Source organism: Bufo gargarizans, chromosome 9 (assembly GCF_014858855.1).
Source record: "Bufo gargarizans isolate SCDJY-AF-19 chromosome 9, ASM1485885v1, whole genome shotgun sequence".
In the NCBI taxonomy this organism is placed as follows: Eukaryota; Metazoa; Chordata; class Amphibia; order Anura; family Bufonidae; genus Bufo; species Bufo gargarizans.
This window is the reverse complement of record NC_058088.1, coordinates 116,065,394-116,092,829: the sequence shown is the minus strand read 5'-3', so window position 1 is coordinate 116,092,829 and position 27,436 is coordinate 116,065,394. Positions and strand designations below refer to the sequence as shown.

The following is a 27,436-nucleotide window of genomic DNA, read 5'->3' as shown; positions in this document are numbered from 1 at the left end:
CAGCACTACGGCAGGCACAGAAATACACCCAGGATGACTGCCTACCATCAGAAACAAAACCACCAATCACCAAACCAAGTGATCCAGATACCACCAAAAAATACAAGACATCCTTCATAACCACATTCAATACCAACCACACGACCCTGAGAAATATACTGAAGAAGCACTGGCAGATACTACAAGCGGATCCCTTCCTAACGAAACATATACGACCAGAACCACACATAACGTTCAGAAGAGCCCAAACAATCAAAAATCTCATCGCCCCTAGTCGCTTGCGCATTCAGAAAAAACATCCCCCAGCCATTTTGAGCCTCTTTCCCAAAATGCTTGGAAGTTATAAATGCGGACACCAAAGATGTAAGTGTTGTCTGAACATCTCAAATCGGACCACCAAATTCTCCAGTAATGTAACAGGAGAAAATTTTGAAATAAAGCACTTCCTAAACTGTTCATCATCATACATCATTTATTTATTGGAATGCAGCTGTGGATTACAATACGTTGGCCGGACCACCCTCACTCTGAGAGAGAGGATGAACAAACACCGTTGGAACATCACGAACGGCTTCCTCAAACATGGAGTATCCCGACATTTCCTGCAGGCACACAACAAGGATGCAGGAGACCTCTCCCTACTACCCATTGAAGAAATTCCCAGCCACCCATGGTAACCGCTACCAGAAATTGAGGAGAAAAGAAATGTACTGGATATTCAAACTACAAACCATAGAACCATACGGCCTAAATGAATCGCTAGAAACCAACTGCTTCTAAAACCCAGATTGCCCAAACGAACTGTTAGAAACCAACTGCATCTAAACAAACCCGGATCCCTGCCCTTCAAATCACACCACGCACTCTGCCACGCACCACTCCATATTGTTTCACACACACCACTGCCCTTTCCTTCACTGCCCCCCCCTCCACACCCATCCACTCCCCTCCCCCATCTCCAATCATCCTACCCCACCATGTCAAACCCCCGGCGTGCCCACCACCTCCAGCACCCACAGCACCCACGCCCCCACCTCTCCGTTCCCACCCACCTTACCACCATCCATCCCAATAATTCCCCCCCCCCCTTCTCTCCACCACCACATCCCTTCTGCCCACCTGCCAATTACCGCGCCACTCTAGGTCATATACATGCCTCAAAACCAGCCACCCTAGTACACTCCCCACCCTTTTTCAAATGAATCAAACCAGCCACAACACACCAGCCCCTTCATCACATCACATCCCATCAAAACACCCCATCACAGCCACCCCATCAAAACACCCCATCAACACATAACATTACACAGCACCAGCCCCCCCCCATATCCCCTCTCTCCCCCCCCGTGCTGCCAACATAACACATTAAACTGTCCACTACTCATCACATTACATATTCCCTCACTGCCCAGCGCCAGCCGAGCAGCACTCAAGGACGTCACAACCCCGCCCCCAGCACACCAGCTGATCGGCATAACAACCGTGAACACCGCCCTCCCCCGCCCCCTTAGCACATCAGCTGATCGGCGCAGCAATACCAGTAGCCTTCCCGCCTGACGTCACCACCACGCCCCCGTCTGACGTCACAACCCCGCCCCCGCCACCCGAACTCAAAAAGCGCGCGCTCAGACACATGGAGAGCGGCGTTCCCAGCACAAACCAGACGCTCCAGGTAAGAGGCAGACAGCCACAGCGCTTGTGATGTCCACATCCCCCATTGCACCCCAAATAACTTGGTCAGCCTATCTAACCACCATGTGGGGCCACATTCCACCAGCGCAGCTCACAATCCCCACCCTTATACAGGATATCCATCCTCCTCCCTCCAGCACCATCAAAATACCACCACACACTGCACCCACCCTTCTCATCACCACCGGCCACCCGCCCCCTTCATTATATTACCCCCACCTTCTTTATCACCCCCACAGCCATATTCCAAACACAACACACTACATCACATTGCACTGCACCATGTTTCCCCCCCCCCCCCAACCTGCCACCTGTCATATTTCCTCGTACCCCCCCCCCCCCCCCTCAGTTCCATCACCACACACACAGACACCATCATGCCCCTTTGCCCAGTGTCCGTCTTCTCATTTGTTGTGTTTTTATTCCCACAGCCATCTGGCCTGTCTCTCTGCTGACGCCCGATTAAGGTAAACCCCCAAACCCCCCCCCCCCCTCCACAACCACATTCAACCTAATACCGTCATAACACACACACATACCGCACTAGGGACACCAGCCTTCACACGCCATATACATTCACTCATCCGATAACCACAGTCCTCCTGAAACGTACTTGAGCACACAATCTTTTATGCCAGCAGAAATAATACACACCTGGGCCCAATAGTGACCTCATACGCGGACCACCGAATACTTACTGACTTCCTTCGCTTTTAATCAACTGCTGCTGCTGTCACTGACATTTGCATTTTTATTTCTCTGCAAACTACAGATCTTATTATTGCCTTTATCATTATTTTATATATAAATTATTTTTTTGTATATAACTATGCACATTTTAATGCTTAAAGGCACGCGCACAAACTCTCTAAATATTCCACTGTTTAATGCATGTCCACACCCATCTAACCAGGTGGGGATACATCTCTTGCCTCCGGCATTTTTTTCTTTTATACCCTTGTTTTAGACTTGATAAAGGAGTTATAAACTCCGAAACGCGTTGTCTACTGAATAATAAAAACAGCTATTTCACCAAAGTCCACTGTCTGAGGTCGTCCTTTTGTGCGCCAAACAAATACCCTACTGTGTGCAATCGCACACAAACCAGCAACTTCTTAATAATTCTTTAGGTGAGTGTATAATATATATATATATATATATATATACACATATATATATATATATATATATCTATATCGAGAGAGAGAGAGAGAGAGAGAGAGAGAGAGAGAGAGAGAGAGAGAGAGAGAGAGAGAGAGAGAGATTCGGAGGTATGGGGAGGGGGGTTGAAACTGAGTATTTATAAATCGGAGACAAGTACTGACGTCCCCAATATTTTTTTATTTTCGTCTAACTTACCCTAAAGCTAGAGCTCTAACCCTGATAACTCCCTAACTAACCCTAATGAATTGCCAAAAACAGGTTACTGACAGTATGGATGACAGGGACTGGTGTGCTGATGTACTGTCACTATTGGCAGACAGCACACAGTGACAGGTACAGGAAACAATTTATTTTTTTCCCACAGGTCTGTTTCACTGGCTCTGGCTCTGATCACTTCTCTCACTGAAATGAGAGGATCGAAGCTGAGAGATAGTGTTCTGTACATAACCTATATGATTGGTCCACAGTCAGGAACGGACCAATCACAATGAATTATGTACAAAAGGCTATTTCTCATCTCCGATGCACTCATTTTACGGAGAGCCGGATGCCAGAAGAGGAGGAGATGTGTGCGCAATTACTCGTACTTAGGAAATAATGTGTAGCGGTGATCTGAGGCTGGGACCACAGCTGATTGGTCCCTGGCCGTCAAGGGCAAGTTATTCACTTCCCGACACAGTGGGGTAAGTTGCGCTTCAGGTGCGCGATCTCAACCGGGGAGCATTTAAATGAACGCTGTGCATGTACGGCGTTCTCGCACAGGTCTTCCCCGCCGTACATGCACGGCGTTCTGAGCTAGGGGGTTAAAGGCCCAACAGCGCAGGTTAGGAGCCGGGTTAAAGAGGCATTACTGAATTACTGTGGTATTTAATAAACATACGCTCATGTAGCTGCTTACCTTGTGTGCAATCTTCCCCATACCTTTTGCCCCCAGACCCATTTTAACCATGTAAACAAACGACTCTGGTTTCATAAATCCTGTATGAAAGATTTCCTATACCTCTATCAAACCAAAACCATGATCCACTTCTTTCTCTGCCCCAGCACCGCTCCTAACACACAGCTACTTTTTAGCTTCTCGCAGCCAGCTAGTTACATAGACACTCTCCAATCACAGCTCCTTTATGGAAATAACACAGGAAATAAGCAAGAGCTACATGGACATGGTCATGTGACCACAGCCCAGAACATAAGATAGGATCAATAAAGGTAAGGCCTCTTGCACACGAACGTGTGCGCCCGTGGCTGTGCTGTGGGCTGCAATGCAGGATCAACCACCGTGGGGCAGCCGCAGCGGAACACAAACCCATTCACTTTAATGGGTCCGCGATCTGCCCGTTACGCAAAAAGATAGGACATGTTCTAGGTGCTTCCGTTCCACACCATCCGTATCTCCGGATTTGCGGACCCATTCAAGTGAATGGGTCCGCATCCACGATGCAGAATGCCCATGGAACGGCGCCTGTGTATTGCGGGTCCGCAATACGGCCACGGAGCGCACGCATTCGTGTCAAAGAGGCCTGAAGGAAATGCATTCAAAGTTACAGCTACATCCATAAATGATTATTTTAAAGCAAAAAAAATAGCAAGACAGCACTACCTGTTGAGATGTCTCAGTAAGTCTAATTGGTGGCGGTGCCTGTGGTGTCAGATCATGGCCTCTAGGATCCCCCAAAATACAGAAACAGAAGGAAAAAAGACGCGGCACTCCAACTTCTCAAACCAAATCTGTGCACTCTGTGTGAGAAATAAACACGGATTTGGTTTGAGAAGTTGGAGTGCTGTGGTATTTTCTTCTGTTTCTGATTATTTTAAAGGATATTGACACAAACTGGAAAAAGGGTAGCCTTCTTTCAGGGTGCCTAGATCAGCGTCCCCACCTTTTTTAGGGTACTTTCACACTTGCGGCAGGACGGATCCGACAGGCTGTTCACCATGTCGGATCCGTCCTGCGGCTATTTCGCCGTGCCCGCGGACCGCCGCTCCGTCCCCATTGACTATAATGGGGACGGGGGCGGAGCTCCGGCGCAGCACGGCGGTGCACTGAGAAAGGCCGCCGGACTAAAATTACTGCATGTCAGGCTTTTTAGTCCGGCGGCTTTCTCCGTGCACCGCCGTGCTGCGCCGGAGCTCCGCCCCCGTCCCCATTATAGTCAATGGGGACGGAGCGGCGGTCCGCGGGCACGGCGAAATAGCCGCAGGACGGATCCGACATGGTGAACAGCCTGTCGGATCCGTCCTGCCGCAAGTGTGAAACTAGCCTAAAACCCACATTTTGTCCAACTTCTGTTTGGTTTTGTTACTCTTAAACGATTCCAAGCAGCCAAGCGTGTGACAGGAGGATAAACCTGCCAGTCATCTCAAAAGCTGAAAGTCTACAGTCAACTCCTAAAGCTAGCACTAGGGCTGCACGATATGGGAATTTTGTGCGATTGCGATTAGGGCTCTAAAAAATGCGATTACGATATGCGATACAATAATTTTAAGGGAATTGTGCTAGAGGTGTATTTGCTTGAATTTTCAAGGCAAAAAAAAAAAAAAAAACACAAATTACCGATAATGCTGAAATGTAGTTATGCTTAACTCCAGAATTGAAATGCACAGTGTTTTTCAAAATAAAACATCTTTTACTAAATTAAATAACATATTTGCAGTACTGCAAAACAAAACTTGTCATTTTCTTAATCGCACTGCACAGAACAGATAAATAAAATAGAATAAATAGAAAGACATTTGTTCATTAAAATAATGACTTGCCTCCAGCCCCTCCTCCCTCCCCGCACTGTAACTCATGTATCCGTGTCAGCCACGTAAAAAGTCAACCATCTCTTTTTGGGGGAAAAAGTTTGTCTTATAAGGCGTTTGCGATATGGCGATTGTAATGGCGATATATTGTGCAGGCCTAGCTAGCACCCTGAAAAATCTATTTTCCACAGCATTGGATGTTACAAATTAATTTATATCAAAAGCATAAGGCATTAAACAAGACAAATAAGCAAAAATAAATGTCCAGAAATAAAATTACTAAATATATGATTTACAAAAAAAAGGAATTATGGCTGTGTTTACCTGTGGTTTGTCACAGTTAGAAGTAGGGATGTCCCGGTACCGATACTGGACATTTGCAGAGTACTTGTACTTGTGAAAATGTCCCCGATATCACTGCAGATACCTGCTGGCCGCTTGCGGCTGCGCTCTCAGCAGTTCTGCGTGGGGGAAGGAATTCTGTGACTCACATTACCGACACCCGACCTCTGAGAGGACGCTGCGATCCGCACAATTAACCCCTCAGGTGTGGGACCTGAGGGATTAATTGCGCGGATCGCAGCGTCCTCTCAGAGGTCGGATGCCAGTAATGTTCTTCAGTCTCTGCATTGGTGGCAGTGTGCAGTGCGCCCCCTCCAAAGTACTATTAATCATTGTATGTTCGTGATCAGCATTATACTCAAGTGCGCCGTGGCCGTCAGGCGCCCCTTCTTCTCATAGGTCTGTGCGGCGCATTGCTAATGCTATAAGCATTAGCAATGCGCCGCACAGACAGAAGGAGCGCCCGGCGGCCAGGGCGCACGTGAGCTATAAGCATTAGCAATGTGCCGCACATACAGAAGGAGCGCCCGGCGGCCACCGCGCACGTGAGTATAATGCTGCTCACTGACATACCATGGCAGCTAGGACTTCTGTAGTGTCCTGGCTGCCATGGTAACCGATCGGAGCCCCAGCATTACACTGCTGGGATTCCGATCGGAACTGCCCACTGCCACCAATGATGGGGGGGAGGAGGGTCACTGCGACCAATGATTAATACGAGGGATGGAGGGAGCGCACTGCCCACTGCCACCAATGACGTGGGGGGGAGGAGGGGGACCCTGTGGCCACTAATACTAGGGGGTGGGTGGGTTGAGTTACCAGAGGGGGCTGATGAGAGGCTGGGGGCTGTTTTTTGGACTTTTGGTTGGTCAGTGGTCACAAAATAAATGTGTTTATTTATTTAATTGGTATCGGTAATTGGCATCGGTGAGTACTTAAATAAAAGTATCTGTAATCGGTCTAAAAAAAATGGTATCGAGACATCCCTCGTTAGAAGCATGGATGGTGCTGGGAATATACCAAAAAAAAAAGAAACTTCCATATAAAGTGACTATTTGGAAGCTGAAGCAACTTTTTTTTTAACCCCTTCTCGCATTATCACGTACATGTACGTAAGCGAATGTGGCTCCTTGACGCATCCTCACGTGCATGTACATGATGGGATTGGGCAGGTGCAGGAGCTGCACCCGCCCAATCCGCAGCACGGGCCCGGCTGTTACCGAGAGCTGAGCCCCTGCTGCATCCGCCGGCATCAACGCACACACCGATGCCGACGGATGCAGCAGGAGCCCGGCTATCAATAACAGCCAGCCCGTGCTGCGGATCGGGCGGGCGCGGCACATGCAGGGTATACAGAGGGAGGGGGCTCCCTCTGACTACATCCCCCCCAGCCCCTGCGCTACGCTGGCAGGGGTTCGATGGTTGCCATGGCAGTCCTGATGCCTTACACAGGCATTTGAGCTGCCAGCCTACGGAAGCCCAGAAGATCCAGCCTGAGTGCTGGGTATCCAAGGCAACTGTCAGCATCTCACTCGGTGAGACGCTGACAGTTCAATTCAGTACAATACAGAATGTAGTATACTGAATTTAAACAGGGATCAAAGCCTGAAAATTTCTACAGCGGGACAAATATAAAAAGTTAAATAAAGTGAAAAAAATTGTGTTTTTTTATAATAAAACAAATTAAAGTTTCAAGTAAAAAAAAATAAAAAATTTAAAAAAAAGTGTCCTTTTTCCCAAATAAAGTAAATAATTATTTTTTAAACACCTGGGGAAAAAAATAAAGAAGAAAGTAGACCAATTATGTATCGCCACATCTGTATAGACCAGCTCTATAAAAATATCACATGACCTATCCCCTCAGGTGAACACTGCTAAAAATATATATTTTTTTTTACATCACTAAAAGTGCAACACCAAGCGATCAAAAATTTTGGTGTATAAGACTAATAAATAAAATAAAAGTAGACATTGAGTATTGCCACATCCATAACTACCTGCTCTATAAAAATATCACATTATTTAACCCCTCAGGTGAACACCGTAAAATAAAATAAAAACTGTGCTAAAAAAAATTTGAAAAAAATTCTCACCTTACATCACAAAAAGTAGCACCAAGCGATCAAAAAGTCATATGCACCACAAAATCATACCAAACTGTCATCTCATCCCACAAAAAATGAGATCCTACTTAAGACAATCGCCCCAAAAATAAAAAGGCTCTCAGAATAGAGACACTAAAACAAGATTTTTATTTAAAAAATGCTGTTATTGTGTAAAACTTAAATAAATAAAAAAGTATACATATTAGTTGTTATCTCCGCGTCCGTAATAACCTGCTGTTTAAAAATATCACGTCCCCCTCAGGTGAACACTAAGAAAAAAAAGTAATACCAAGCGATCCAAAAATCATCTCACAAAAAATGAGACCCTATATAAGACAGTCGCCCCCCCCCCCCCCAAAAAAAAGGCTTTCAGAATATGGAGACAATAAAAAATAAATTGGTATTGTCGCGTCCGTAACAACCTGCTGTATAAAAAACCCCACATGATCTAACCTGTCAGATGAACATTGTAAATAACAAAAAAAAAATGGTCCAAAAACAAATATTTTTTGTTACCATGCCTCACAAAAAGTGTAATATAGAGCAACCAAAAATCATATGTACCCTAAAATAGTACCAACAAAACTGGCATCTTATACCGTAATTTCCAAAATGGGGTCATTTTTGGGAGTTTCTACTCTAGGGGTGCGTCTTCAAATGTGACATGGCCCTCCAAAAACCATATGCCATTCCTTTCCTTCTGCGCCCTGCCGTGTGCCCGTACAGCAGTTTATGATCACAAATGGGGAGTTTCTGTAATCTACAGAATCAGGGTAATAAATATTGAGTTTTGTTTGCCTGTTATGTTAACCTGTGCTTTGTTACTAAAAAAAATGGATTAAGATAGAAAATCTGCCTAAAAAGTAAAATTCTGAAATTTCATCTCCATTTGCCTTCAATTCTTGTGGAACACCTAAAGGGTTAACAAAGTTTGTAAAATCAGTTTTGAGTAATTTGAGGGGTGTAGTTTTTAAAATGGGGTCATTTTTGGGTGGTTTCTATTATGCAAGGCTCACAAAGTGACTTCAGACATGAACTGGTCCTTAAAAAGTGGGTTTTGGAAATTCTGAAAAATTTCAAGATTTGTTTCTAAACTTCAAAGCCTTCTAACATCCCCAAAAAATAAAATGGCATTCACAAAATGATCCAAACATGAAGTAGACATATGGGGAAAGTAAAGTAATAACCATTTTTGGAGGTATTACTGTCCATTATAAAGGTTGAGAAATTAAAATTTGCTAAATTTTTCCAAATTTTTGGCAAATTTTGTATTTTTTTATATTAAAATAAAATAAAAATTTGACTCAATTTTACCACTGCCATGAAGTACAATATGTGACAGGAAAACAATCTCAGAATGGCCTGGATAAGTAAAAGCGTTTTAAAGTTATTACCACATAAAGTGACATGTCAGATTTGCAAAAAATGGCCTGGTCCTGAAGGTAAAAACTAGCTTGGTCTTAAAGTATATTATTTTCTTGCACATACATTACATAAAATCAAAACCTACACTTAAGTACCGCATTTTCCGGCATATAAGACTACCACCAACTTTTCCATTTAAAATAAAGGTTTTGGGCAATAGTCGCCGTATAAGACTACCCCTGAATGCTCAGCCCTCCCTGTCTTCAAGACGATCTTCTCCAGTCCAGGGAACTGACTGGGATCTGTGGATGGCACTGCTATGGGGAGGGGGGATCAGTGAATGACAATGCTTTGGGAGGAAGGGGGGGGGGGGTCTATGGATGACACTATATGGCATGTGCTTATGCTATATGCGCCATCCACAGATCCCCCCTCCCCATAGCAGTGCCATCCACAGATCCCCCTCCCCATAGCAGTGCCATCCACAGATCCCCCTCCCTTAAACAGTGCCATCCACAGATCCTCCTCCCCTAAACAGTGCCATCCACAGATCCTCCTCCCCATAGCAGTGCACAGATCCCCCTCCATAACAGTGCCATCCACAGATTCCCCCCTCCATAACAGTGCCATCCACAGATCCCCCTCCATAACAGTGCCATCCACAGATCCCCCTCCATAACAGTGCCATCCACAGATCCCCCTCCATAACAGTGCCATCCACAGATCCCCCTCCATAACAGTGCCATCCACAGATCCCCCTCCATAACAGTGCCATCCACAGATCCCCCTCCATAACAGTGCCATCCACAGATTCCCCCTCCATAACAGTGCCATCCACAGATCTCCCAATACACCGGCCACATAAGTATTTAGACTATTCCTTAACTGGCAGTAACTTTTACTTGAACTGTAAATCAGCTCTATGATCTTTATTACCTTACAAATACATTGAAGCTCCAGTAACAGGCAGAGCAGGCCGCGTAACACTCACTCACGTGACGCGCCTGCTCCGTCCATTTTATGAATGAAGCAAGCGCGTCACGTGAGTAAGTGACGTAACGCCGCCGCCCGCTCTGCCCGTTACCGGAGCTTCATTGTAAGTTGGTAAAGATGCGCTGATTTAAAGTTGAAGTAAAAGTTACAGCTGGTTAAGGACCCTGACTGCCCGCTTCCGCCCCGCATAGCAACAAATCGGCCGATTATAGGTCTAAAACACTTGATAAATGCAGTGCAAAGAACACTATTCCTTACGGGAAAAGCTCCACAAAAGTTACGTTTGCACTGTTCTCCCCGACCCCTGTGACTGGATAAAATAACACAGCTCCCTCTTCCCAAGACCCACAGTATTTGTGGTCTATGGAGGTGGAATCTGCTAATAGGCTCCATTTAAAGGGCTTCTATCATCAGAAACATGTCTTGCCTGAGACAAGAGCCTTGACAACTGAAGATCATAGTCCCACCAGCCTCCGTTCCTGCATTCCTGCTAAAGTTGCACTTTTGTTATATGCAAAGGAGTCTAGAATCAACAACGCCCAACTGGTCCCAGAGGCACCGTTCACTCTTCTTCATGCCGCACCCTCACCAGTAAAAACATATTCAAGCATGGCCCCGAAGTCTCAGGGGAGTACATTGGACACATTCGCAATATGGTCTCCGTTGGTATCCATCGCTTTACTGCACATGTGCTGAACGCACTGCTACTGGACTTCATTGCCCTGCATGAATATGTTTTCACTGCCTGAATCAAGATAAAAACTACTCAGGTACATGGCTGCGTTTTTTTTCACACTGCAGGTCTTTACTGTGATGTGGAAAGAAAAAAAATTTTTTTTTTATTTTTTAATCACAAATGGAACCAAAGTACTTATCGAAGGACCGAGCTGCTATTCACTGGTAACCGAGCCTCCTTAGCTCCAGCACAGAACCATTCCTCCCTCTGGACATGGAAAAAGGACAATCAAGCTACACGAGTTGGCGTCTCCTCCACAGTAGTTTCCTATTGGATATCAAGGGATTGCAGCCATAGTGAAGCTCCTACTTCCTCCATATATTAAAATAATTGATTATACTTACAGACGAACACTTTTTTCAAAGCATATAAAATCACAAACTGCATGCACAGTACTGCCCGACCCGGTTTTCGTATGCAGTCAAAGACCTTTAAAACACTCCCCTCAACCCACCCATTCCCTCATTATCCAATTACATACAACCCACCACTAAAAATGTCACATATATAAAATGTATAATAAATAGGTCACTCTGATCCATTATCATCCATAAGAACTGCTAAACCTATATCATTTGAGCAATTTCCTCATTTGATCCTAATCCTTTCAGCCGGTAAATTTTGTACACGGCGCAGATCTCCATTCACTAAAGGTATCTCATCACGTGGCCCATTATGTGATGAGGAGCACATGACAAAGTACACCCTATCAACACTTAGACACACCCCCTACAACCAAAGGTCCTTTACCACATTTAAAGATGCGGCTACACACTCTTTCAACCTGGTAAAAAGGCTGAACTAGACTGGATTTTAAGTTGCATTCAATATTTAGACCACTGGGTTGGAGTGCATCAAGATTGTACATCCACTCAACCTCTTTTTTTAATCAATTCTGGCAATTAGATCTCCACCTCACCAATGTGTCCTAGCTAGCTCCACCCCTACAAACAGCAGACCCCTCGGATCTTTCTGAGGTTTCTTAAAATGCAACGTGACGCTGTATCAATTCCCTTCTTAAGTTTTTTTTTTTTCTCTCTCAGGCTATGAGCTGAGCGCTGCGATTGGTCAGCACTCCAGCCCGGGAGAAGGAGACGCCGGCAGGCTCCACCCAGTTGAGTCGAAAATATGAAGATACCGGAGCCTATACCGGGAGAACGGAGCGGCATCCAGGGATAATAGTAAGTGCAGGGAGATCCCTGGGTGCTGCTCTCCATGTCTGTATGCTTAGTTTAGATTTTTTATTGGAGTGAAAGGTCCTTTAAGTTTTCTGGTAGTTCTTCCCACGTACTGGAGGCCACAAGGGCACTACAGTACGTAGATTACTCCCGTGTTTTTATTGGAGAGTACGGTTTGTGTTGTCCTCACCCTATTAGTCCTCCCCTTATTTTTACAAGGCAGACAAAATCTGTGAAGTGAACCTGTTAGACCTGTAGTTTATCGGTTTACAAATCGCACTATGTACCAGGGGCTGTTGAACGTTAGGCGCCTTTTATAATATCGGGCCGTTTGGGAATAATGTCCCCCAAAACAGGATCGTTCATCAGAATTCCCCAATTTTTCCTAAGTGCATTTTTTTGTCTTCCTACATTCGTGTTGTATTGGGTCAGAAAAAAAAAAAAAATCTGAAATCCATATTATTTCTATTTTTATTTACCTCTTTACCTTTATCACTGCTAGTTTCTAGCTCCTTATTGATGTCATCCAGCTCCTTCTCCACATACCCTTTCTGTAGAAAACAATCTTTAATAACCTTACTTTGCTCTAAAAAAAATCCTTTTCTGTAAAGTTTTGATGTATCCTTTTGGTATATTCTTAAGCCATGGGCTATAGTGGCAGTTTGTGACATCAATGTAGACATTCACATAGAAACATAGAATGTGTCAGCAGATAAGAACCATTTGGCCCATCTATTCTGCCCAATATACTGAATACTATGAATAGCCCTTGGCCCTATCTTATATGAAGGATGGCCTTATGCCTATCCCATGCATGCTTAAACTGCTCCACTGTATTTGCAGCTACCACTTCTGCAGGAAGGCTATTCCATGCATCCACTACTCTCTCAGTAAAGTAATACTTCCTGTCTTAGTTTTAAATTAGAGGGGCAAAGGTTTAAAAGTATGTCCTCTTGTAGAAGTTTTTCTTCTTTTAAATATTCTCTCCTCTTTTACCTTGTTGATTCCCTTTATGTATTTAAAAGTTTCTATCATATCCCCTCTGTCTCGTCTTTCTTCCAAGCTATACATGTTAAGGTCCATTAATCTTTCCTGGTAAGTTTTATCCTGCAATCCATGTACTAGTTTAGTAGCTCTTCTCTGAACTCTCTTCAAAGTATCAATGTCCTTCTGGAGATATGGTCTCCAGTACTGAGCACAATACTCCAAATTAGGTTTCACTAGTGCTCTGTAGAGCGGTCTTGAGCACCTCCCTTTTACTACTGGTAATGCCTCTCCCTATACACCCAAGCATTCTGCTAGCATTTCCTGCTGCTCTATGACATTGTCTGCCTACCTTTAAGTCTTCTGAATGCCCCAGGTGCATTATCTTGCATTTATCAATATAAAAATTTTAGTTGCCAGATTTTTGACCATTCCTCTAGTTTTCCTAAAACCTTTTCCATTTGGTGTATCCCTCCAGGAACATCAACCCCGTTACAAATTTTTGTGTCATCAGCAAAAAGACACACCTTACCATCGAGGCCTTCTGCAATTTTGCTGATAAAGATATTAAACAATATGGGTCCCAGAACAGATCCCTGAGGTACCCCACTCGCAACAAGACCATGGTCTGAATATACCCCATTAACTACAACCCCCTGTTGTCTGTCCCTCAGCCACTGCCTAATCCATTCAACAATATGGGAGTCCAAGCACAAAGACTGCAATTTATTGATAAGCCTTCTATGTGGGACAGTATCAAAAGCCTTACTAAAGTCCAGATAAGCTATGTCTACTTCACCTCCACCATCTATTATTTTAGTCACCCAATCAAAAAAAAAAAATCAATAAGATTAGTTTGACATGACCTTCCTGAAGTAAACCCATGCTGTTTTTCATCTTTCAATCCATGGGATTTTAGATGTTCCACAATCCTCTCCTTAAGTATGGTTTCCATTCATTTCCCCACTATTGAGGTCAGGCTTACTGGCCTATAGTTGCCCGATTCCTCCCAACTACCTTTCTTGTGAATGGGCACAACATTTGCCAATTTCCAATTTTCTGGGACGACTCCTGTTGCCAGTGATTAGTTAAATAAATCTGCTAATGGTTTTGCTAGTTCGCCACTGAGCTCTTTTAATAGCTTTGGGTGTATCCCATCAGGCCCCTGTGACTTATTTGTATTAATTTTAGACAGCTGACTTAGAACCTCTTCCTCTGTAAAGACACATGCATCAAAAGATTAAATTAGTCTTCTTTCCTAACTGAGGTCCTTTTCCTTCATTTTCCTTTTTAAAAAACTGAACAAGAGTATTCATTGAGGCAGTCAGCTAGTTCTTTATCTTCTTCCATATACCTTCCTCCTTTTGTTTTTAATTAGTATTTAATCCCAAAAAAAATTTCAATTGGATTTTATCGATTTAAATCAGATTTTTTTTAATATAAAAATGCTTTTTGAGGAAAATATATTACCATCCAAAGGTTATTCCATCATGAACAATGGTATTACTTACCGGTAATTTGATTTTACAGAGCCCATGACAGCACCACTGGAGAGAAGTATCCGCCCTCCAGAGAGAGGAAACCTGTCATGGAGCTGTCATAGGCTCTAAAATCAAATTACCGGTAAGTAATCTAATTTTCTCCTATCGCCCATGACAGCACCACTGGAGACTTACTAGAGTAACCCCCAAGGGTGGGAAGTAGAGAAAAGAACCCCTTTACCAAAGGAAGAATCACCAGAAAAGTCCAGCCTGTAGTGCTTAAAAAAGGTGGAAGGTGAAGACCAGGTGGCTGCCCCGCAAATTCTCTTGATTGGGACAGAGGACCTCTCTGCCCAGGAAGCAGCTACCGCCCTAGTCGAGTGAGCCCTCAGACCAACAGGAGGAGACAACCCCAAGGATAGGTAGGATAAGGAAATGGCAGAAACGACCCACCTCGAGATAGAACTTTTTGAGGCAAGAGAAACCTTGTTCCTCCCCTGAAACTGCAGGAAGAGTGAAGCAGACTTCCGCCAAAAAGAATGGAGGACAAATAGGCCAAAAGGGCTCTCTTGACATCTAGACAATGAAGAGATTTTTCTTCCTTCGAGGAAGGATTTTGGAAAAGTGTAGGAAGAATAATCTCCTGAGAACGGTGAAATTTGGTGGAGACTTTTGGAAGAAAAGCCAGGTCAGGACGAATAATGACTTTGTCCTCTAAGATTGAAGTGTACGGAGGGTTGATGGAAATGGCTTGGATCTCACCAATCCTGCGGGCGGAGGTCAAAGCTATCAAAATGGCCAGCTTCAAAGTCAGATGCCTAATTGAGATGGAATCAATGGGTTTAAAGGGGGGCCCAGATGAAGCTTTCAACGCCATTTCTAGACTCCGGGGGAGGGGGCCCTCGGAGTCGAAACTAGAGAAGATCTCTCCATGGCCCTGAAAAATCTGGAAACCCAAGGGCTCCCGGCTATGTTCTGGTTAAACAGAGCAGACAGGGCAGAGACTTGAACTTTCAGGGTACTGATTGCTAGACCTATTTCTAGACCATTCTGAAGGAACTCAAGGATAGTATGCAGAGGAGCAACTGAAGGAATGTCCCTCAATTGGATCTGGGCGAAATCTAGAAATTTGTGCCAAATTCTGCTATAAATCCCTACTGAAATTTATTTTTTGCTTTTTAGCAGGGTAGAGATTAGAGCATCTGAGAACCCTTCCATTTTTAATAGCCAGCTCTCAAAATCCAGGTCGTTAAGTGTAAACTGTCCACGGCTGGATGCATTACTGGTCGTTGGCTCAGAAGGCCCGGACCGCCGGAAGCACCCAGGGATCAGAGACCGACATGGTCCAGAGCCCCGTGAACCAGGACCTCCTCGGCCAGAAGAGGGCGATTAGAATTACTGTGGCCTGCTGTTCCCCGATTTTCCGTAAAACCCAGGGAATCAGGGGAGGGGGAAAGGCATAAGCCAGGCCGAATTTCCTCTCCTGCGCTAGGGCATCTATCCCACAGGGGTATCCAGCTTTGTTCAGGGAATAGAATCTTGGCACCTTCTGGTTTGAATGGGTAGCAAATAAGTCGATCTCTGGGATGCCCCAAAGATCCACCATTTACTGAAAAATGACAGGGTTTAAAGACCATTCCCCTTGAGACAGGGTATGGCGGCTCAGGAAATCCACCTGCTTGTTTCCCACACCTCTGATGTGTACTGCTGAGATCGAGGTGCACACTATCTGCCAGACCCAAAATGACATAAGCCTCTTCCATGAGGGCTCTGCATCTTGTCCCTCCCTGTTTGTTAAAATAGGAGACTACAGTTCTGTTGTCCTAAAGAATCCTTAGGTCCCTTCTCTTTATTTCTGGGATGGACACCCTCATTGCCAGGCTGACCGCCATCAACTCTTTCAGGTTGAACGACTTTACTCTCTGTAAGGGGTCACAACGACGCTGGAAGGAAGTTCCCTGAATGTGGGCACCCCACCCCCAAGGACTTGCATCCGTGGTCAGGCAAACTAACCTGTCCGTCTTCCACGGGGCACCCAGGATAAGATTCTCTGTATCTAGCCACCAGGATAGCTTCTGGAGGGTCACGACTGAGATCTCCAGCTTTGAGTCTAAGGACCTGATTCCCTTCCAATTGGACAGGATTTCCCACTGTAAGGCTCTGGAGTGTAGCTTTGCCCACCTTACTGCCGGGATGCAAGATGTGAGGGAGCCAAGGACTGACATTGCTGCTATTATTGAAGCAACTGGTCTCCTGGTTAGGTTTCTGATCTTGTTTTGAACGATATCCACCTTTTCTGTAGGTAAAAAACTTTTCTGGAGAGATGAGTCCAGGATTAAGCCCAGGAAGGTCTGACTTCTTGCTGGATAGGGTCTTGACTTCTTTTCGTTTATTATCCAACCCAATTTGTTTAAAATGGACCGGACTTCTGACACTGCTGAATAGGGATCGACCGATTATCGGATTTACCGATATTATCGGCCGATATTCAGGATTTTGAACACTATCGGTATCGGCATTTATTTTGCCGATATTCCGATAGTGTATGGGGAACACAGATCGCGCTGCTGACAGCGCTCTCCGTGTTCCCCTTAGCAGCACAGGGGAGAAGGAGCAGTGTCTCCTCCCCCTGTGCTGCTCCTGCCGCTGCAGCCAATGAGAGGACAGGGGACAGGAGGAGGGGAGGAGCTATGGCCACTGCTCCACCAATGAAGATTAATCTATCATTCATTCATATACAGGAGGCGGGACCTGCAGGATCACATTGCCGGCTCCCGACCTCTATGAGCTGTAGCTGCGATCTGCGGTAGTTAACTCCTCAGGTGCCGCGGATCGCAGCTACTGCTCATAGAGGTCGGGAGCCGGCTATGTGATCCTGCAGCCAGCTCCCGCCTCCTGTATATGAAATTAAGCTTCATTGGTGGCGCAGTGCGCCCCCCAGTATCAGACATTGGTGGCGCAGTGCGCCCCCCCCCCCAGTATTAAGCACTGGTGGCGCAGTGCGCCCATCCTCCCCACCAGTATTAAGCAGTGGTGGCGCATAGGGCCCCCCACCCCAGTCGCAGTGCGCCCCTCCACAGGATCCCCTCTCCCTTGCTCCTCCGATCGGAGCCCCAGCAGTGTAATGCTGGGGCTCCGATCGGTTACCATGGCAGCCAGGACGCTATTGAAGCCCTGGCTGCCATGATAAGCTCCATGCTGCTGTGTGCACAGAGCACACAGCAGCAGGGACAGTGTGAGCTCCTATTCACCCTGATAGATCTCTATCAGGGTGAATAGGACAAGGGTTCTAGTCCCTAAGGGGGCTAAAAGTTAGTTTTAAAAAAAAAGTTACAAAAAAAATAAAAAACACCAAAATATTAATGAAAAAGAAAGATTTAAAAAAAAAAAAACATTAATTAATTTTCAGCAGATTTGTGGGAATTTTTATTTTTTTTTCAAAAATGAAAATTCCCAGAATATCGGTATAAATTATCGGCTATCGGCCTGAAAGTTCACAAATTATCGGTATCGGTATCGGCCCTAAAAAATCAATATCGGTCGATCCCTACTGCTGAATTGCAGGCTTCTTCTGTCTGACCCACAATTAAGAAGTCGTCTCGGTAAGGGATAAAGAGAATATCCTTTTCCCTTATGCGGGCTGCCACTTCCACCACCAGCTTTGTGAACACCCTTGGGGTCATGGAAAGGGAGAGCCTGAAATTGAAAATGTTCCAGTTGACCTTTCATATAGATTGCCACCCTTAGGAACCTCTGATGTTCCTGGAGGGATACACCAAATGGAAAAGGACTTAGGAAAACTAGAGGAATGGTCAAAAATATGGCAACTAAAATTTTATGTTGATAAGTGCAAGATAAGGCACCTGGGACGTAAAAACCCAAGAGCATAATATAAAATCAGTGATACAGTATCTAAGGAAAGGATTTAGGGGTCATTATTTCAGAAGACTTAAAGGTAGGCAGACAATGTCAGAGCAGCAGGAAATGCTAGCAGAATGCTTGGGTGTATAGGGAGAGGAATAACCAGTAGAAAGAGGGAGGTGCTCATGCCGCTCTACAGAGCATAAGTGAGACCTCATTTGGAGTATTGTGCTCAGTACTGGAGACCATATCTCCAGAAGGATATTGATACTTTGGAGAGAGTTCAGAGAAAAGCTACTAAATTAGTACATGGATTGCAGGATAAAACTTACCAGGAAAGATTAAAAGTACCTTAACATGGAAGCTTAGCTTGGAAGACATGGACCTTAGCTTGGAAGAAAGACGAGACAGAGGGGATATGATAGAAACTTTTAAATAAATAAAGGGAATAAACAAGGTAAAATAGGAGAGAATATTTAAAAGAAGAAAAACTGCTACAAGAGGACATAGTTTTAAATTAGAGGGGCAAAGGTTTAAAAGTAATATCAGGAAGTATTACTTTACTGAGAGAGTAGTGGATGCATGGAATAGCCTTCCTGCAGAAGTGGTAGCTGCAAACACAATGAAGGCGTTTAAGCATGCATTGGATAGGCATAAGGAATCCTTCATATAAGATGGGGCCAAGGGCTATTCATAGTATTCAGTATATTGGGCAGACTAAATGGGCCAAATGGTTCTTATCTGCCGACACATTCTATGTTTCTATATGTGTAATTTTTTGGGTAAATAAATTTCATTAAACCATTCACAATGTCATGCTCTTCCAGAGGTTTTTGTAAGATTATTAGGCAGTTTCTCTGCCTACAAGATATTATCACAGATGCTTGGTTTACTTTTGCAGTTCTCAAAACTGAATTTGACTAAGCAGAGATCACATGCCTCTTCTTCACAGCAAAAATGTTATAACATGAACAGAGTTGAGAAAAATACCTTAATCCTAACTTCTACAAACCTATGAATGCAGAATCAACCTAATCAAACTAATAAACTACTTGCATATTATAAGTTATACCAGTAAGAATTAGTCTTTATGTAGAAAACTGATTTAAATCAAGCCTTACTGACTAGTGATTTAAAATCATTTTGATTTAAATCAAATCCACCCTGCCACAGACTGTGGGACAGGTCTTCTATCAACAACTCTCAGTCTACCATGCAGTAACCCATCTTCCATTTCTAGGGGGCCTCAGTGGCATTGCAACGTTCTCAACCTGAGTTTGTTTAACGGTTAATTTACAAATCTCAGATTTCAAAAATGCTATTTTCTGAATCCTCACCTGGTTTGAAACACATTGTCTGAGTATCCACCAGAAACACCACTGAAGTTCTGCTACAGTGGAAAAGCTGAGTTAGTCTAAGTTAGTCTCCTGAATACCTCCAATTCACTTATAAAAATCAGCCATTGGAAAAAGTAGCAAGCACATCTGTGGCTTTAAAGAACGTTTTGGTTTTCAACAGCCCCTTATCAACAAAGATTGTGAGGTCAAGGAAGTCAATAGAAGTGGCGCTAATGGTACTAGTAAAAAGAGATTCCCATTATTTAATTTTCTCCAGACTCGAACTTGTGATACAAGTTCCATCATATTTAAAAAGATACGGGAAGTGTAATTCAGCTCATCAATAATCTAGATATATGGAGTGATGATAAGTGGTTGGGGACCGTTGACTTTACCTCTCTTTAGGTAAGGAAGAGGTGAGGAAGCTGGCACATCTCTAATTCCAGCTAGCGTAATAGGGTTAAATCTGGTGACCGAAACCCTTAAAGGGAACCTGTCACCGTAATTTTGTGTATAGAGCTGAGGACATGGGTTGCTAGATGGACGCTAGCACATCCGCAATACCCAGTCCCCATAGCTCTGTGTGCTTTTATTGTGCAAAAAAACCTGATTTGATACATATGCAAATTAACCTGAGATGTGTCCTGTATGTGACTCCTCAAGGACAGGACTCATCTCAGGTTAATTTGCATATGTATCAAATCGTTTTTTTTTTTTAAACAAACAAAGGCACACAGAGCTATAGGGACTGGGTATTGTGGATGTGCTAACGGCCATCTAGCAACCCATGTCCTCAGCTCTATACACAAAATCCCGGTGACAGGTTCCCTTTAAAAGGGAAATATCACTTGCGAAAGCATGGGATACTCACAACGTCCCGTTGCATTTTAAGAAACATCATCAGAAAGATCCGAGGGGGTCTGCGTTTTGTAGGGGTGGAGCTAGTTAGGACACATTGGTGAGGTGGAGATCTAATTGCCAAAATTAATTTTAAAAAAAAAGAGGTTGAGTGGATGTACAATCTTGATGCACTCCAACCCAGTGGTCTAAAAATTGAATGAGATTTAAAATCCAGTCTAGTTTAACCTTTTTACCAGGTTGAATGAGTGCGTAGCCGCATCCTTAAATGTGGTAAAGGACCTTTGGTTGTAGGGGGTGTGTCTAAGTGTTGATAGGGTGTACTTTGTCATGTGCCCCTCCTCACATAATGGGCCACGTGATGAGATACCTTTAGTGAATGGAGATCTGCGCCGTGTACAAACTTTACGGGCTGAAAGGAATAGGATCAAATGAGGAAATTACTTAAATGATCTAGCTTTAGTGGTTTTTATCGATTATAATCGATGAGAGTGACCTATTTATTATTATACATTTTTATATATGTGACCTTTTTAGTGGTGGGTTGTATGCAATTGCATAATGAGGGAATGGGTGGGTTTAGGGGAGTGTTTTAAAGGTCTTTGACTGCATAGTGAAGATATTCGCTCCTGATGAAGCAAGTAAGCGAAACCCAGGTCGGCCGGTACTGTGCCGTACAGTTTGTGATTTTATATGCATTGAAACAAGTGTTCGTCTATAAGTATAATAAATTATTTTAATATACGGAGGAAGTCGGAGTTTCACTATGGTCGCGATCCCTTGATAGCCAACATAAAACTACTGTGGAGGAGAGATGCCAACTCGTGTAGTTTGATGGTCCTTTTTCCATGTCCAGAGGGAGGAATGGTTCTGTGCTGGAGCTAAGGAGGCTCGGTTACCAGTGAATAGCAGCTCGGTCCTTCAATAAGTACTTTGTTTTCACTGCCTGGCCAATTTGAAATATGGGAACAGAGGCTGGTGGAACCATGATCTTCAGCTAAGGGCTCATGTCTCTGGTGAGCCGTTTTGGATCCATTTTCTGATGACAGAAGCACTTTAAATCTAAATAGAAGTACAATGATCAATGTTATATGCCGAATTTAAAGATGACGTTTCACTGCTCCTGACATGTCTGTTAATATCCTCATGCATTCCCCATGTAATAACAATTCTGGAACATCTATTCTTATGACTATGTTGTGCCATTCCTCTGTTATTTCTACTAGAAGTTATGAATGAATTGCTATTAGCCTTCAGTAAGGGTACAGAGGGGTGGTAACCAGTTGGGGGGGGGGGGGTGTACCTGCACAGACTCAATCCATCCAATCAGTGCTGCCAGTGTGCAGGTACACACGTCCAACTGGTTACCTCCCCTCTGTACCCTTACTGCAGACTGCTAGCAATTATTCATAACTTCTAGTAGAAATAATAAAGGAATGGCACAATAAGAATAGATGCTCCAGAATTGTTAGTGCGTAGGGAATGCATGAAGCTATTAAAACAGGCCTGTCAGGAGTGGTGAAAGGTCCTCTTTAAGAGAAATGTAAAAGTTTCCTTTGTATTTTCCTTGCGATTCACTGCATTCAAAATTGTAACAAACTCCCCAGTGTGAATCTGACCTGAAGGATTGGTCCATGCACAACAGTATCATCACATTTCTACTTCATAAAGAAAAGAAGCTGTTCTATGGAGGTCTCTATGGGAAACTGCTTAGTTTTTTTATGACTGAAGTCCTAACCTAAGGCTAAGTTCACATTGTGTTGTAAACAAGGCAATAACTTACCGCAGCGTCCAGATGTTAGGGAGCGCTCCATAGCACACAGTTGTAGGCTTCCCTAGAACATAATGTAGTTTCTGTATTTATTTATTTATTTTTTTAAAGGGATTCTGTCACCCTCAGTGGGTACTGTGCCTGTGCGAGAGTTCGTTTGGCGTGAGAGAGGGGGAGGAGAGGCTGTGGCAGGCTGGGGGCGGCGGTTAGACAGTACAAGGAAGGCGGGCTGGGCACTGAAAGAGGGGCGGTACTGGGCTCTCTAAGAGGAACAAAACTCTGGGCACCTTCAGGACACATTTACATATCAATCAAAGTCGTTTTTTGCAGTAACTGCTGGACGGATTTCAAGATAAAAGAGCACAGCCTAATCCAGGTAAGCTGTGCTTCATGGCTGCTTTAAAATCGTTTTTTGGCTTAGGGGAGGTGACAGAATCCCTTTAAACCTTGTACTTACCTGCCCTTTTCTACAGACACAGGTTACAAGGAAATTTCCACAAACTGCCTATGTTCTCCTCTCTGGTAAGATGACCCGGCAGAGAACAGCTTGCCTGAGCTCACTGGATCTGGCATTACCAAATACTGCAGTTCTCTTCCGCACCCTATAGACTATAATTACCATTCCTCTTGTCCCTACCATCTAGCACTGTCAGCGCTGACTGGACAGTGTCATTCCATGTTGGGGCACACCCGAACGCCTAACACCCAGTAGTCAATGTATTCTAATAGGAGTAATAGAGGAGAAATACAGTATTGAGAAAAATTCTCCAGAATCATTATTCTAAAGGGGAATACAAGTAGTTAAAGAGCTAAGTAAGGCTACTTTCACACTAGCGTTCGATCGGATCCGTTCTGAACGGATCCGATCATAATAATGCAGACGGAGGCTCCGTTCAGAACGGATCAGTCTGCATTATATTAGCAAAAAAAAGCTAAGTGTGAAATTAGCCTGAGCGGATCCGTCCAGACTTTTACATTGAAAGTCAATGGGGGACGGATCCGCTTGAAGATTGAGCCATATTGTGGCATCTTCAAACGGATCCGTCCTCATTGACTTACATTGTAAGTCTGGACGGATTCGCACGGCCAGGCGGACACCCGAAAGCTGCAAGCAGCGTTCAGGTGTCCGCCTGCTGAGCGGAGGCTGAACGCCGCCAGACTGATGCAGTCTGAGCGGATCCGCATCCATTCAGACTGCATCAGGGCTGGACGGAAGTGTTCGGGTCCGCTCATGAGACCCTTCAAACGGAGCTCACGCGCGGACAGCCGAACGCTAGTGTGAAACTAGCCTTAGGAGCGGTGACAGGCAGCAGGACAGTGTGCTCGCAGCCTAGGGGTGCTTTTAGGTCATTTATTTGAGAAAGGGGTACTTAACACTCCGAAACTGGCTCCAAGGACTGGCAGAGTCCCATGTGTATACTCATAGGCGGAGGAGAGTATATACAATTCAAAAGGTGTTTCCGGGAAATGCTGTATTTTTCCCATGTACGCTCATATGGCACAAGATGCCAGTACGACAGTCACCCTGTGCTGGATACCAAGCACATACAATACTTACTGATCGTCTTGTGTATTTACAGTCAGAAATCACATTTGTTCCGAAAAACAAGTCTTTATCATCAAAAGTGTTTCCCTCTATGTAGAGACAGTCTGCCTCATTTGTCTGACCTAAATGAAGGACAGCTATCAATTTCATGCTTCAATTTACCTCTGCAAACACATTTTCTGAAAATGAAATCTCGGCCTCTCCTCATGAGGGATTGCTGCGCTCTGGAGCCTCAACACATCAACATTCGAGAAATTATGGCTTAGAAGCTGCTCAATGGGAAAAACGCTTGAAAAGAGACAAGCATCCAGGTGCAGCATTAAGAGCTCCTGCAGGAAGCTGCCACGCATTTCATATTCATACAGCAGTGTTACAGGACGGAGATGAATGACACCGGACAAAGTAATCACCAATATAAGGGCACCTGCAATACTAGTGACATCACAATACTCGTACATCTGTTTTGCTGGTTCCTGGCATCACAGCAAAGCCTACTGCCCCCGCAGATGTTAACCTGGAGATCCTCTGTCAATGTCAACAGCACCTATTCTATATGGATATATCCGGCACAGTGTAAAGGGGCAGCGCACAGGAAACACACCAATAACGGAATGGAAAAAATGAGCTCATTTATCTTGATTACGTTGTGCTAACAGGAAAAGTGCGGCGAGGAAAAAAAAAAAAACACTACAGGAAATAGCACGATACACCACCAGCCTTAAAGAGGAAGTCAGTTTTCATAACTACATGCATTCCCATGTAATGACAATCCTGGGGCATCTATTCTTATGGCTCTATGTTGTGCTGTTCCTTTGTTAGAAGTTATGAACGAATAGCCTGCGGCTTGCAGTAAAGCTACAGAGGTGTGTGTCCCTGTACAGACCAACACCAACAGCACTGGTACAGGCAGACATAGCCGCTACTGGTAACACTCAGCAGTACCTTTACTGCTGACAATCTATTTCTAAACTTCCAGCAGGAATAATACAGGAATGGCACAAGTTATGTGCTGAATCTGGCATGTCCATTATTATTTTCTGCCCAAAAAATGAAGAAGAATGGAAGTTACTACCTGTATCGCGTTTTCAGGATCAAGAATTGCGGAGCTCAAAAACAGCAACAGTCGTGTGCATGAGCCCTTAAAAGGATTTTACCAGAATAAAAACATATCTGCCACAGGATAGGTGACAAATGTGTGACTGCTCTCGGGTGGATCACCCACCATGGCCGTGTCCCCCATGTGAATGAAGTGCTGGTCGAGCATGGGTGCTGCTGCTGCTGCTCCCTGCAAAGTCTATGGGACCGCCCCATTTATAGCGGGAACTCTGGGCACCTGTTCTTGTATTTGATGGTGATCCAAGTAGTCGGACCCCCAGCAATCATACATATTACGTATCCTGTGGATAGGAGTTATGCGTTTTTCTCCAAAGATAATCTGCTGTCGGCCCCGTTGATTTGGGCGCCTTATATTATAATGAGCCGACTCGCTTATACTAGGCGGAGACTCGCATTTTCGCTGGGGGCGGTTCTCTTCTTCCTGCCTGTGAGCGCATCCAATCAGAGCGCACCGCTCTTAGCCAGGGAGAATGAACTGGCTAAGAGCGGTGCACTCTGATTGGATGCGCTCACAGCCAGGAAGAAGAGAACCGCCCCCAGCGAAACTGCGAGTCTCCACCTCGTATAAGCAAGTCGCCTCATTATAATATAAGGCGCCAAAATCAATGGGGCCAACAGAACAGCGGACGAAGACCATAATTAGACTAGGGCTAAACTGATGAAAGGTCCTCTTTAATAACTTTGGCAGGGTTCACAGGCAGACTATCTGCTGTCTATGGGAGAAGGAGGATCGGGCATGTTGAAATATCCATGTCCCCCCATCTTATTGTTATGGGGATGAATAGCTGTCAGGCATGTGTATTTGAGGAGGGGTGGAAGTGACACCTACAGAGACGGCTGCAATACACTACGAATATTACACATCATCCCAAGCTATGGAAAAGAGGATTCCGGGAACAGTACAACAAACCTGCTGCTACCCAAAGGGAACACTTACCGCCTATAAAGCTGTAGTTCAGCTAACAAAGGGTTAATCACACAGGCATTCATTCACAGATACTGGCAGTGTTCACACCTAAACGTACCAGCGATGAATCGGAACTAGGACAGGAGGCGGCAATCACTTCAACAAGTTTATCAAGTCAGGAAACACAAGCGTCCATGCAGACAAACGTCCCGACAACGCTACCGCACCTCCTCTACAGAACCATTCACACCTGCTGCCAGCCACCTGCGGTTCCGGTGGTACTATGGGTCACTTACCGGGCGCGCTCTGTATTACTGTAGTGGGAGCTGCGTCTTCCCGCTCAGCTCTGACAACTAAGTGAATGAGACCCGGCTTGCGCGGCTAAAAGACTTTCTTGATGTCAGGGTCACGTGCTCGGCGGTGGGCGGAGTCACGGCGGGAGAGGAGACGCACCGGTGAAGCAGGTTCTGCGGCAATGCTTCGCGGTTTTGCTTCCTTTATCAGTGGGCTGTAAAAGCGGCAAAAGGTTTAGGACAATAATAATAAATGTACAAATACTCGCCCCTGTGCTGGAGCTGTGGACCTTCACGATGCGGCTAGCAGAGTGGGATTTGTTTTCACTATTAAAAAACAAATAGAATATATATTTAAAAAAACCAGTGAAGCTGAATGTATATTGTGCGCAGCAGAACAGTAGAGGGTAATGAAGGCGTATTTCTGTGTAGCAGGGAGCTGCAGCTGTGCAGCATAGTGTGTGTGTGTGTGCAGCAGAGCTGTGTTTGTAATGTTAGGGGATGTTCACACTGCCTTTTATTTTCCCATGGATCAGTGTGCCAGTTCTGAGTATTTCTGCATCTCCCGCAAAATACAGTTGCAGTCCACATTTTATTTGTGGACCCATTGGTGTTTAATGGGTCTGTGGTTTGCGTTCTGGATGATCCGTGTGCTTTCCGCATCCGTGTGTCCATTCCGCAAAGGGATAGAACTTTCTTAGGCCTAGTTCACACGAACGTTTTTTTTTGCGGGTGTACGGGCTGTTTTTTTGTGGTCCGTATACGGAACCATTCATTTCAATGGTTCCGCAAAAAAAACTGAATGTGTTCCGTATGCATTCCGTTTCCGTTTTTACGTTCCGTTGAAAGATAGAGCTTGTCCTATATTTGGCCGTAAATCACGGGTCGTGGCTCCATTCAAGTCAATGGGTCCGCAAAAAAACGGAACACATACGGAAATGCATCCGTATGTCTTCCGTTTC

General features: G+C 44.6%; 1 protein-coding gene across 2 annotated transcripts in view; it reads right to left on the bottom strand.

Annotated features, from left to right (window-relative positions):
* The window catches only part of SLC7A3 (solute carrier family 7 member 3), an 83,664-nt gene extending 57,064 nt beyond the window's left edge, over window positions 1-26,600 (bottom strand). The window contains exon 1 of one of the 2 annotated variants that reach the window (XM_044305595.1): window positions 26,478-26,600. The gene's annotated coding sequence lies outside the window, so the exon portion shown is untranslated. The remainder of the gene's footprint in view (window positions 1-26,477) is intronic. The other variant, XM_044305599.1, reaches the window with a different exon arrangement.
* Between the last annotated feature and the right edge of the window lie 836 nt (window positions 26,601-27,436).